Genomic DNA, 13,009 nt, shown 5'->3' with positions numbered 1-13,009 from the left:
TGTGTAGGGAAGAGATGAAAGTATTAAGTGAAAACACAAGGTTAGAGCAGTTGTGTATAATATAATCTATATTTCTATTGCATTTATATATTCTTGGAAAATGTCTGAGAAAATTGCCAACATAATTATGTGGTTACCTCTGGAAGGTGACATTATTTCTCTTAACTGCATATTCTGATTTGTTACAGTGAAAAATAAAAAATTACAAGGTTGCAAGACAACAGCAATGTTTTAGGAGCAACAGAAACACGAAGAGTGGGAGCACAGGAAAAAGTCCACTGTTCCAGCCAAATAAGGCCCATTAGCCTTTCTTCCCCTCCTCCAGCTCACCTGATAAGAGGGGAATCACTTAAAGGAAGCCCACCCACTGCACAAAATCTCTTCCCAAAGCTTCTGCCCAATTAGAAATTTGTTTGAGTACATCAATACCCCTGGGAGGGCAAGCATTTATCAGGGATTTGCAGAACACTTTAGCCCACAAGTCACATTGGTGCAAATTAGAAAAAAGTATTCATTCCTCAAAACCCTTTCCTGTCATGCACTGGAAAACTATGATGATGAAAACACGAATTGACCACGCTTGTGACCTGGTGACCCTCCCGTGTCTGTGCAGGGACCTGGCTGCACACTCCTTCACACTGCAACAGTCCTTCTCTGTGGTGTGAATGTAATGCGTAGTTTGCTTTTCTCTGGGTCTGGCTGACACCTTAGCTCTAAGGCATGGGAGTTGAACACATCATATGAAGGGAAAGGAGGAACATCAGGAAATGTGGAACATCTTGCCCAAGATGCCTGAGAGAGCTCTGAATCTGGAAACTTTGGACAGCCTGAGACAACGTGGGACATCAAACTAAGAAAGAAGAGGGACCTGGGAGGCCAGGGTCTAAGAGAATAGAGAGGAAGGAGGTGGGAATCCAACACTGTACTTCCAGTTCTCAGCGCTGGTCTGTGCTCTCCCGTGTCTTCCTTTGCTCTCCATTGGAAGTGAGCTGAAGCCCCAGTTTATAATCAGAATTGCCTCCCAGCAATGGAGAGACTTGAACTATTGTGGTGTGGAGGGCAGATTAATGGGCTCTATGCCTGTGGAGGGCAAATTAATGGGGTCTATGCCTGTGGAGGGCAGATTAATGGGGTCTATGACTGTGTTGAAATCCTGATGCTCATTTAACAGCTGTGCTGCTTGGTTTCAGCACATAGCCTCTTAAGACAATTTTCATTCTAGCTGTTTCCATCTATCCCTGATCCACCAAAGTCAGGAGCCCAAGAGCAGACCAGGAAACCCATAGATCTCTGAGCAAACAGATGCCGTGTGCGTGCTCTGGCTGTGTTGTCATATGATGAAGTGCTCCTTGGGTCTCGAAGCAGTTTTGATTGATTGGTACATAAAGTAATCAACTAAAAAGTAAATATTTGAGATTCCCTCTTCAAGGGAAAGATCCTGGGAAGTGTATTTTTGAACTGGTCAAATCAGACATTTTTGTGTTATTTATTTATTTATTTTTAGGTTTTTAGAAATCTGTTAGCATGAGAGAGAGCGTGCGCACATGCAGGGGGAGCAGTGGGCAGAATAAGGAGGGGAAGCAGACTTCCCGCTGAGCAGAGAGCCTTATGCGGGGCTCCATCCCAGGACTCTGGGATCATGACCTGAGCCAAAGGTAGGCACTTAACCACTGAGCCACCCAGGTGACCCTAAATTAGACATTTCTAACGTTCTAATTCTCTTACTGCGGGAATGATCGTAGAAGCTGCAGAGATTTATCTAAGGCCCCATGGAAAACAGTTCCTGGGAATGATAATGAAAGAACTGTGAGGTACATGAAAGAGATCCATGAGTCATAAGACATTCATTATACAAATCTTAATTAAAGTGATTATTAGTTGGCAAATTGCTAAGGTTCTGTATTGCTGAAATTAGTCAAATTAAAACAAAACAAAACAAAACATAAAACCTTCTCAGGGTTTGAATTGACCAATATTGATTTGTATAGCAAAGACACTACCCTTCTTTGGTAAAGGAGTTGCATACAGATTTTTCAAGAGGCCTTCAAGGACTCTTCTCTTGGCAATCTAAACCTCTACCTTACTTTACATTTGTCTTTTCTCCAGAGAACTCTGAACTGAGGTTGTGTTCAGGAGGGTGGGTACCATTCTCCCCTGGATCTTTGATCGTTAGTCTGGAGAAGAAGCAATAGGAACTTGAAACAGCAGTTCAACATGCAGATTTCAGCGGATCCATTCTGGGCTTCCTGTGGTCTAGGCCAGCCTTCACCAGCAGAGCAGACCCTCCACTGGGATCTGGCATGGATTGTGCAGTGGTAGTGAATTCACTTAGAGCAGATACAGCTGTTGCAGTTGGTGAGATGAACTTTGTCGTCTTTAGAACAAGAACCCTGAGAAGGCAGGGACCATGTCTGTCTTGTTTGCTACTGAATCCCCAGAGCCTAACACGTAATAGTTGTTTGATATCAGTTAAGTGAATATAGTTAAAACAATAATAAATGAATAGATAAGTATTGCAGAGGAAGGTTAGTGGGGTCCCTGAGCAGAAACTAAACAGAAGTTTTTACTTCGATAAAATTATATTGACTGAATTTCTAGTCCCCCAATCTGGATTTTACTCTCTGAGTCAGTAAGTGTCAGGGCAATAATCTGTCCTTACCAAAACATAACAGACTGAGGTATTAACCAGGTGCCTGTTAGTAATAGTTTCCATTATCAATTCTTCATAACAAGTCACCTTCAAACTTACTAGTTTACAATAACAACAATCATTTGGCTAATGGTTTGGCAGAATGGGAAGGACTAACAGGGAGAGCTTATTTTAGTTCCAGGTGGCATCAGTTAGAATGACCAGAGCTGGAGGATCTAATTTCAAGATGGCGCATGCCAATAGCAAACCAGGGATGGCTCTTACATTGGACTCAATTTTCCTCCACGTAGGGCTTGCTACTTGGTGGTACTTTTGCTACTTGGGCTTCCTCAAGGCTTGGTGGCTCGTCCCACCTGGCACAGTGTTACTTCTGTCTTGTCTTGGTCAATGCAGGCTCCACCCAGTTTGGGGGAGGATGGAAGAAATAGACTACCTCTTGAAAGAGGAAATGATAAAGAATTTGTAGCTATTTTTAATGAACTTCCAATATTCACTAAAAATATCTATTAGGAAGATTTTTCTACTGGTTGATTGCTCATTAGACTCTTCCTCGTAGGGTAGTTCCACAGTTAACTAGATCACATAGGTCAAGAGGAGGGGGTTAGTACTTGGCTTTCTTAAAATTCCTGTCAATTGCCCCTTCTGAGCTCTGGCAAATAAATCCACTGTTTTACTTAGGTTGTATGTCAAAAATGTCACTGCAAGTGGCATTTTTAAGAGCTCCAGTGTGCTAACATCTCCCACCCCATCCTCCCCCCAAAACAGACTGCATGTTGCTGCTCTTTAAAGAACTCCTCTTCTATTGAAATGCTGGAGTTGCCATGCTGAGTTTTAAGTTTTAAGAAGATTCCCTGGTAGACCAGATTCCCTGGTCTAGACCACAGGAAAAGAAGCAAATTACCAGGTCTGAGGGGCTGGTGTCACTAAAGTTATGATGTACCTATCTCAATCCCCATCTTACCTGCAAAGGTATTTAGACAAGAAAAAACATTTTTCCAGGTGTAGTCCTCTACAGTGCTAGAAAAGTCATTGGTGTTGGTTCTTCTTTTATAAATTTCAAATGGCAAGTTTCCTTTGTCAGTTCAATCTTTCTTCAGAGATTCCTGTTAAACAAATTGCATATGTTAATTCCTTTGATTCTTTTGCAGTTTTCTTATACCTTTAGAATGACTTGGAAAAAGATCCAGGCTCTGCTTAGTCTACTTTGACTTAGGAGACCCAAGTAGCAATCATTTATTAATTACCTATTAGTGTTAGGCAGTATAGTTAGTCTCCCCACCAACACCCCCCCCATAAACATCAGTACATCTTGGGTATTTGGGGAAAGGAGGCCTTCAAGAGGCCAGCTCACCCAAGGCCCGCATCACAGTGCCATCACAGGCGGGATGTGAGCTCAGGTCTTCCTAATTCCCCAACCTTTGTGATGTTGTAAACCCCTATCAGCCACAATGGGTTGAATTTTACTAGTTTAATCTCAGGGCCAACTTATCTCCATTTCTTGAGGGATTTGGTCCCAACCCATAATAAACTGACTTAACAAGCTATGGTAGTGATTGCATATTTTTTTATTCTTTATTTAAATTCAGCTGAGTAAACATGTACTTTATTGTTAGTTGCAGGAGTAGAATTTAGTGAATCATCAGTTGTGTATAATACCAAGTGCTCATTATGTGCCCTCCTTAATGCCCATTGCCCAGTTACCCGTCCTCCCACCCAACTCCCCTCTAGCAACCCGCAGTTTGTTTTCCAGAGCCTCTCTTATGGTTTGCCTCCCAATTTTCATCTTATTTTATTTTTCACTCCCTTCCCTTATGTTCATCTCTTTTGTTTCTTAAATTCCACATACAAGTAAAATCGTACAATATTTGTCTTTCTCTAACTGACTTATGTCGCTTAGCTTAATACCCTCTGGTTCCATTCACACTGTTGCAAATGGCAAGATTTCATTCTTTTTGATGGCTGAGTACTATTCCATTGTATAATCCACATCTTCTTTATCCAGTCATCTGTTGATGGACAATGATTACGTTATTTTTAAGATGATGCATAGATTGAAAGATTGATAGAAGCAATACGGAAATTGGAGGCAAGAGAAAATTCACCTAAAATCCCACCACTGTAACATAAGTATTTTAATTTTATTCTAGCCTTTGACATGAATATCTATTTTATACATTTGCCATCATAATGTACATCCAGTTTTTCACTATGCTTTTCAGATGATGATGTGATGGATGAATTTTTCCCCAAGCTTCTACATATTACAGTAATAATTTTCATTTACTGTGTAATATGTTGTGCAGATGACTGAAGTAGATCCTTTTTTTGGTTTATAAAATACAATTTATACGCACACACACTCACACTTGAAATTTCACATACGTATGAGAAGAATGCAAAGATTTTTTTATCGCACACGTAGCTAATACTGTTTTATTTTCTTCCAGGCTTTAAAAAGTTTATAAATTTTTTAGAAATGTTACAATTTTTTTTTTATCCAGACACACACACGTCATTTTTTTATGTACAAAAGTGGTATTAGCAACTGCAGTTCGTGTTTTCACGCCTCCACAAAAGGCATTTGTTTTCCTGATGATTTGTTCTTGTATAGGGACCCTCCTTTAGAGGATTGTGTTGTTTTCACCAGGCCAGGATTTGTTGGGAATTGGATACATCCCTAAATGTGAAATCACGTCCTCCACATCAGGCAGCATCAGTATCGGACAGCGCACACATGCCTCCATTAAGCGGTGTGTGTTATGCATTCATTGCCTCATAAACCATGGAGCGAGGCTGATAATGATGTGGAGAGGTGACCTCTGGCTAAACGCGGAAGCTGGGAGACACCGTCCTATTCTGGGCAACATTGGTTACATCTGAATAAGGTCCCAGGCTATGGCCATACCACCCCGAACGCGCCCCATCTCTTCTGAATAAGGTCCCAGCCTCTCAGTTAGGAACACTACCTACCTGATTGGGAATGGTTTATTTATCATTCTACATGTGAGATGGGAAAGTGAACCTTATCTGTTACTTTGGTGCATGTTTTAGAGGCATATGTTGAATTGGGTACAGAAGCCTCATTTCCAGCAGGAGTAAATACCATGTAACAGCAAAATATGTTTCTTAGGATCAACGTTCTCTGCTTTAATTAACTGTGGAACAATAGAACAGGCATAGGTTTGCTGTCTATGTTCCATACAGTGAAACATTTTTAAAATGGGAATTTCCTGAAATGCACAGAGAAGTACAGAAAATCCTATCTCAGATACCGTGTTTTCACCGCACAGACATCGTGTTCACGTGGGCCATATTTGCTTCAGATCTCTTTAAAAGGCGATGCTTCATTGGTGGTTATTTCCTCCCTAAGCACAATCTTGGGGGAATGGAAAACAAAAAACAACAACAAAAAAAACCCTTCAGGGATGAGGAGCGTGGAGGCGGGGCCAACATTCCAGCCTTTCCATTCTAGGCTCTGCTCTCAGAATGTCGCTGCCTAAAGAAATGAAGTTCCCCACCCCCATTGTCTACAGCACCCACAGAAGAGAAAACAAGGGCTAGAACAAAAGGGAAGATGAAATCAGGTGTTGCTCAAAGCTAGTACAGTGACAAGGGGGGAAGGGGTAGGCTAGGAGTACAGGCAGAGCTAGATGTTAATTGCACCATCTGTGAGTGTGTCAGAAGCCCTGATAGACTCAATAGACTTTTTTTTCGTCACATTCAGAGACAAGCTGCTTCCTGAATTGGATGAATTTTAAGGTTATGGTTACACATTTAAAAAGTGAAAATTGAGGCTTTTCCCATTCTTTGCCTCTCTCCTGAGTTGTGGGAGTAATTCACGGCAACTTAGAATTTACATGTTGGAGCAGACTTGCTTGATGGTTTGTCTTCATTGCATGTAGGGGAAAAAAAAATAAGCCTCATCAACCAGGGCCTGATTTTCTAAGAGCCCATCATTTAGGCACTTATTATCCACTTTGTGAAGTTTCTAGGTCTTTTGCTTTTCACCCTTATCCCTCCTGCTGGGATTCGGTCATTTGGCTGCTTGTTAGGACATCCACCAGCAGGTGTGAAGGAGCAAAGAGAACAGTGAAAGCACCATTAAGTTTGCTTCATGATAGCAGCTCTGTAAAAGGCTTGGTGCGAGAGAATTTTGAACCCTTTGCCTACGATAAGGGCTGGAGTTATCTATTGATTTGGGCTACGTATGCCCTCCCTGTCCTCCATTTAGTGCCAATAATGAAGAGTTGACTTGCAGAAAGACAGAATGGAAGGGGACTGCAAAATACAGCCAGAATCGCAGTGAGCCATGACTTAAACATCGTCCTGTAATACAATGCTGTGATGAGAGGGAGCCTGAGTCCATATGAGTTCATTGAAGTATCAAATTGGTGTGCAGTTTTTCTTCTCATTCAGCATAGGTCAGCCACACATTAAAGTAGAAGTTTTCAGTTGTGGATGAGGCTGTAGGGTGGAGACAGATTTTAGAATCACCTGGGGCAACTTTTGCAAATTATTTGTGCTGGCGTCTCTGCATGCTAACATTTGAGGGGAGGTCAGGGTATAGACTTTGGAAAAATTGCTGAGGTAATCATGCAATCTTGTCTCTCACCATGTAAAAGAGATGCCCGTGATTTTGAGAGGGCCTGAGTAAGAAGAATGAAAATAGTTAAAGAGTCTCCAAAAAGGTGAAAGAAAGCAGAATTTCCAAATCTGAAGAAAGGAGGGCTTCTGAAGTAGTTTAATTACTTTTATCAGACATACCAAAGATGGGGCACATGACTAGCTCCTGCCTTGTGAAGCCATAATCTCCTTCCCCACACAGCTTCTGGTCCTTTAGATCATTCTCCATGCTTCTGCCAGCATGCACTTTCAACCTGAAAATGCTTGTGTTGCCTCCTTTCTAGGTCTTTGTTTAATATCCCAAGCTCTGTTTCCTCCTTGACTCTCCCAGCCTTCCTTCTCTTTCCTCTTCCAATTTGAGTAAGAACCAGTCAGCTCATTGCTCACTTTGAAGTCCTAAAGAGGGGAGAGTTACAATAAGAAAGGCCATACATGCAAGGTGTCGTACCTTGAGAGTGGCCGGCAGAGCTCAGAGCCGTGCTGCTTCTCCCTGTAATGAGCAGGAACAATGGATGCAGTGAAATCCATTACACTTCACATTCCACATCCATCTACTGGGTTCACAATAGTCTCTTAGATTGTCTTTAGGCATTTCATCACCATTGCCACTACTGTGTTTCAAGTTCACATTCTTTCTCTTATCTTGACTCTGAGCCCCTTAACTTTTCTTCATGCCAAGCATATCTTTCTTAACAAAAAAAATTAATTGGAAAAACTAATTGGATCCACTTACCTGCCTTGTTTGAAAACTCTTTTTGGTTACTTATTTATCCAGATAGAGCATCATGTGCAAGACCTTCATAAATGACCTCAGTCTCTCTTTTAGGCTTAAAACTTGCCACTGCTTTTCCTGACTACAGTGACCTTATTCCCTTTCCTCCATCCTATCCTGAAGCCAAAGTATCATCATTTCTGCAGACATTTGCCTTTGCACATGTTTTTCCACATGCCTCTCTCTTTTCTTCCAGGTGAACTCATTCTTTAAGACCCAGCTAAACTAGCTCCTGCCTTGTGAAGCCATAATCTCCTTCCCCACACAGCTTCTGTGTGTCCTCCCCTATGCTCTCACTTCCTGGTGTTACTGTACTTGGCATGTTGTACTTGTGGGGTCACTTCTTTGTTTCTTTTTTTTTAATTCATGTGTTTTAATTTTTATTTATTTTTAAAAATTTTTTTAAAATTTATTTTCAGCATAACAGTATTCATTGTTAATTTTTAATTTATTAAAAAAGTTTTTTTTATTATGTTCAATTAGGCAGCATATAGGACATTATTAGTTTTAGATGTAGTGTTCAGTGATTCCTTAGTTGTGTATAACACCCAGAGGTGACTTATTTCTACGCTCTGTTTGTATAAGAGGGGGCAGTGGCAGGCCAGTATTTAGAAGATGAGGAGGAGGGAAAGGACAGGTGAGTGGAAGTGATGATGCACATTTCATGCAATAGTTTTCCATTCTGAAATACATATATATAAAGCTTTTGGGACATACCCAAAATACAGGTTATTTTATTTCTTTGATAAATGCTTCTTCTTGTCTGTTTTCTCTTTGGAGAATTGACTGAGGCATCTCTTAGGAATTTCATTGCAACTTTTCATGAAACATCAAGCTCCTTGTTCTTTGTCTTTGACATCCCATCAAATCCTCATTATTCTTCAGAGTCCATCACCTCTCAAGTAGAAGGAATACAAAGCCTCAAGCTTGAACAAAGGAGAAAATGAAGATAGGCAAAGAGAGATATACATAGATATATATGTATATACATATATATGTATAATCCTTTACTGCACTCATGGAAGGGCTGTCTTCACTTTCCCTAGCCCTGGACTAAGGGATGAAAGTTTATCTCAGAAGAAGGCATTCTTTTTTTTTTTTTCTTTTTAAGATGTATTTATTTATTTATTTGAGAGCGAGGGCATGAGAGTGTGCATGTGTGCATGTGTGCATGTGCGTGTGGAGGGGGAGTTGCAGAGGGAGAGAGAATGAGAGTCTCTAAGAGACCCCCTACTGAGTGCAGAGCCTGACTCAGGGCTTGATCCCATGACCCTGAAATTGTGACCTGAGTCAAAAGGAAGAGTCAGAGGCTTAATTGAGCCACCCAGGTGCTCAGAAAAAGACATTCTTTTTTTTTTTTCTCCCATGATAAGTTCATGCATCCTTGGTACCACTTAGGGGGTTGAAATAGAGGGGAGAAGTGGACGTGTGGCCAGCAATATTAATTTTCATATATGCATTTCTGTTTGTACCCCAATGGTAGGAAACAGCTAGTGCAGTAAGTTAAAAAAGTATAATTTGGGGATCAGAGAAATGTCAATTTTAATTCCCTTCTGTCATTAAATAGCTATATGACTTTGACAAAATGAGTCACCTTTCTGAGCTTTAGTTTCCTCATCTGTGATGTGGGATTACATAGGTAACACATGCAAAATATCTGTAACAGAGTAAGTGCTTGGGAGATGCAATTAACGTCTTTTACTTTTCTCTGTATTCATAGTATCTGATGTATTTTAGGGCCCAGAGATCACTTGTTGCATAAACTTGACATTGCTCTTGTCAGATGCTTCACCCTGTAAATTTCTATTTTGTTGGCATTAGCTTGGGAAGAGATTCCTCAAATGTTGGGTTGTATAAATATGAATCAGAAGGATGATGTTATTAAGAGGTACAAGAACTAAGTTTTGAGATAAGGGATATCAAGGGATCTTTTGAATTCTTTGGGACTTTTATGGCAAGGCCATATGATGCAGGGAAGTACCTCTGAAGATGGATAGAGAATAAAGAGTGCTTTTATTTCTCATTCAAAATTTAGCTGTTTATTTTCCTTTAGGACCTAACTATTCTTGCTTTCTGTCTAAGCCCTTTGGTGTAAACTATGTTCTCTTTCTCCCTAGTTCACCCCTTCCCCATCTTCCACCAACAAGAGTGATTCCAAGAGTAGTTGGAGATCTGGTGCTGGTCTCAGGTTCATTTTTTAATGCCAAATGGTGTTTTTCTGGCCTGGTGAATGCATGAGGGCAACTCTGCTAGGTTCAATGAATCTTCCACTCCCAGGGGTGAGGAAAGGCTTGCTTCCCTACTCTTTACCAAGAGTAGGAGAATTCCCAAGGGAGTAGGAGGGGAAGGAAGTGTGCTTCATTGGATGGTTTCCATACCTATCTGTACAAGAGAACCACCAGGGAGCTTTAAAGTGCATGTTCTCGGGCTCTATTCCAGGTATATTGAATCCCTGTTCCTGGGGTTGCCCTCCAAATTCATATATTTAACAGACTTCTCAGGTGAGCATCAGAGACCCAGCATGGCTCTGAGTATAAAGCTGTGTGGAGGAGCGCCATGCTATCTTGGGGCTCTCGATGAATGCTATGGGAAAGCACAAAAACCCTGGAAGTCTTGATGGTTCTTTTATGTGATGCCCTAAAGTTTTTGCTGGATAATTGTAAGTGTCTCAAGAAAAAGATCTTTCCAAGCACCTAGTTTCCACAGGGTTGTCTTGACTATATTTTTTCAGTGGGCTTCCCCATATGTTACAGGGATAGATTTCACCAACAAGCAAGCAGCCTATACCATTGATGTAGGAAATTTGCACCTGTCTTTACATGCCCAGTAATATTTTCATTAATGTTATTTCCCTTCCTTAAGCCATCTGAAAAATGAAAAAAATCTATTCAAATCTATTCAAATGCAAATGACTGCAGGGGGGAAAAAAAGGTGTGAAAGAAAGCTAATGGCTATAGGGAAATGATTTACCTCACTTTTGGCTTTATTGAGAACTCTTAAGCCTCTTCTCTACCATCCTGAGACCTTCCTGGATGAAATTTTGATTGGGAAGCAGCCACATTTCTTTGCCTTCTCACTTAAACTGGGGCTTTGGGGATGGTTAGAAAAAGAAATGGGAAGAAGGGTTCAACTCACAAAGATCATTTATCTCCTCTGGTGGTTTTTGTCCATTGCTGAGTTCTAATCTCCTCTTTCCACCAACACCTACTTACTTGGATCTTGACTTATTTTGGCAGTTCCCTGTGGATGTGATGTGGTTGCCATGGAAATGTTATCCAGCATGCTGCACGCTGCTTCGTCTTCTCTCCCTCTCTTCATTCCTCTTCAGCGTGTGCTTGCGCCCTCACATTATCTCCCTCTTGTCACCCACCCCAACCCCCTTTGTAATTGAACACATCAAACGCTGCGTTTCTTCAGGCTATTTTGCTCCTCTCCCTCAATCACATTGAATGTGTTTTAATTTTATATAATCCAGGTGACCTCGTAATGATTGGAAGAGATGGAAGGAAATTGACTCAAAATGCTAAATTCCTCTAGGTTATGCTAGGATGCCCAAATATGAGGGAATTCAGGCGAGTGTTAATCAAATTTACTTCCCTCTGCTTTCACAGGGATTAAACCTTTGCTGAGGTTCAGAGAGACTTATTAATAATAACTTTCTGATTTCCACCTGGACTACTATCATGTCCTGGTGTTATCTACAAAGGAGAAAGTCTGAACTATCCTCAGCTCTTAATTTCCCATCTGTGAAACATTCGCTTTGTGTATTTTCTGCATTGACCCATAAATATCTCTGCAGATACTGACATCCTGGATATCAATCAAGATTTGAGCCAAATATAGAGAAGATCTTAGTATGAATATTTGAAAATTCACTCACTTTCTCTTCTACTTTTTAAAAAAGGTTTTATTTATTTATTTTAGAGAGAGAGAGAGAGAGAGAAACAGGGGGAGGGGGAGATAGTCTCTAGCAGACTCCACACTGAGCACAGAGCCTGGCATGGGACTTGATCCCACAACCCTGAGATCATGACCTGAGCCAAAACCAAGAGTCAGAAGCTTAACCAACTGACCCACTCAGGTGCCTGAGTATTATTTTTTCTCTGTCCCTAAACTAATGAAATGAATGTACATTGGTAAAGAACTTGCAAATATTATTTTATACATATGTTTCAGGTTTCCCCAATGGTTTTAGTTTCCAGATAAAAAGAAACCATTGCCAGAAGCCACAATAACAAAAAAATTAGTATTTCTTTTTCTTTCTTATGGAATAAGATTTGGGTGGGTTATATGATTCTCATGGGTGGAGAGATGTTCTCATGGACAGTATAATGGGGACAATATTCAAAGGGGGGAAATTTTTAAAGACCCATGCAAGAATGAAGTCAGCTCTGCTTTTTGTCTTATTGTTTTCAGAAAATAAAGGTTATAGGTATACCCTCTTTAGAACTTAAAAAAATCAATATTTAAGAGTCCCTTTCTTCCACATGAATTTGTACTAAATGGGGTGTGTGTGTGTGTGTATGACATAGAAGGGGTGGATGTTGGGGGGGGGGCTAGAAAGTGAGAACATAGTAGGGGAAACTTCCAAGACTAGTCTTTTGGAAGTTCAAAACAAATCAATAAGTACTTATTGAATACTTAACACAAGCAAGACACTAATTTGGATACTGCAAAGGATAATAAAAGGACAAGATTTGATTCTTACTTCGACTAGTGTATTGTCTATTGTGGGAAAGAAGATACACATAAAAAGTTAAGTAACAAAAAGCAACAAAACAGGTCAGGTTGATAATGAATGAAATACTGAAATGTAAACTGGCAGCTTGAAAGGGCAAGGAAGAGAGAAGAGGAAAGAGGCACCTTGAATGTCACGAATGTGTAGACAGAGGGTAAGATTTGACCTGAATCCATAAACATGAGCAAGATTTGGATTACTCAATTGACTGAAAACAGAAGAGAGG

General features: G+C 40.5%; 1 protein-coding gene across 1 annotated transcript in view; it reads left to right on the top strand.

Moving 5' to 3' along the window:
- Window positions 1–13,009, top strand: part of GRIN2B (glutamate ionotropic receptor NMDA type subunit 2B) — a 407,054-nt gene that overhangs the window by 275,504 nt on the left and 118,541 nt on the right. The gene's annotated exons all lie outside the window — the stretch shown is intronic.

This window comes from Neovison vison, chromosome 12, assembly GCF_020171115.1.
Source record: "Neovison vison isolate M4711 chromosome 12, ASM_NN_V1, whole genome shotgun sequence".
NCBI classification, from domain to species: Eukaryota; Metazoa; Chordata; class Mammalia; order Carnivora; family Mustelidae; genus Neogale; species Neogale vison.
The sequence above is the reverse complement of the archived record's forward strand: the minus strand, read 5'-3'. Positions and strand labels throughout refer to the sequence as shown.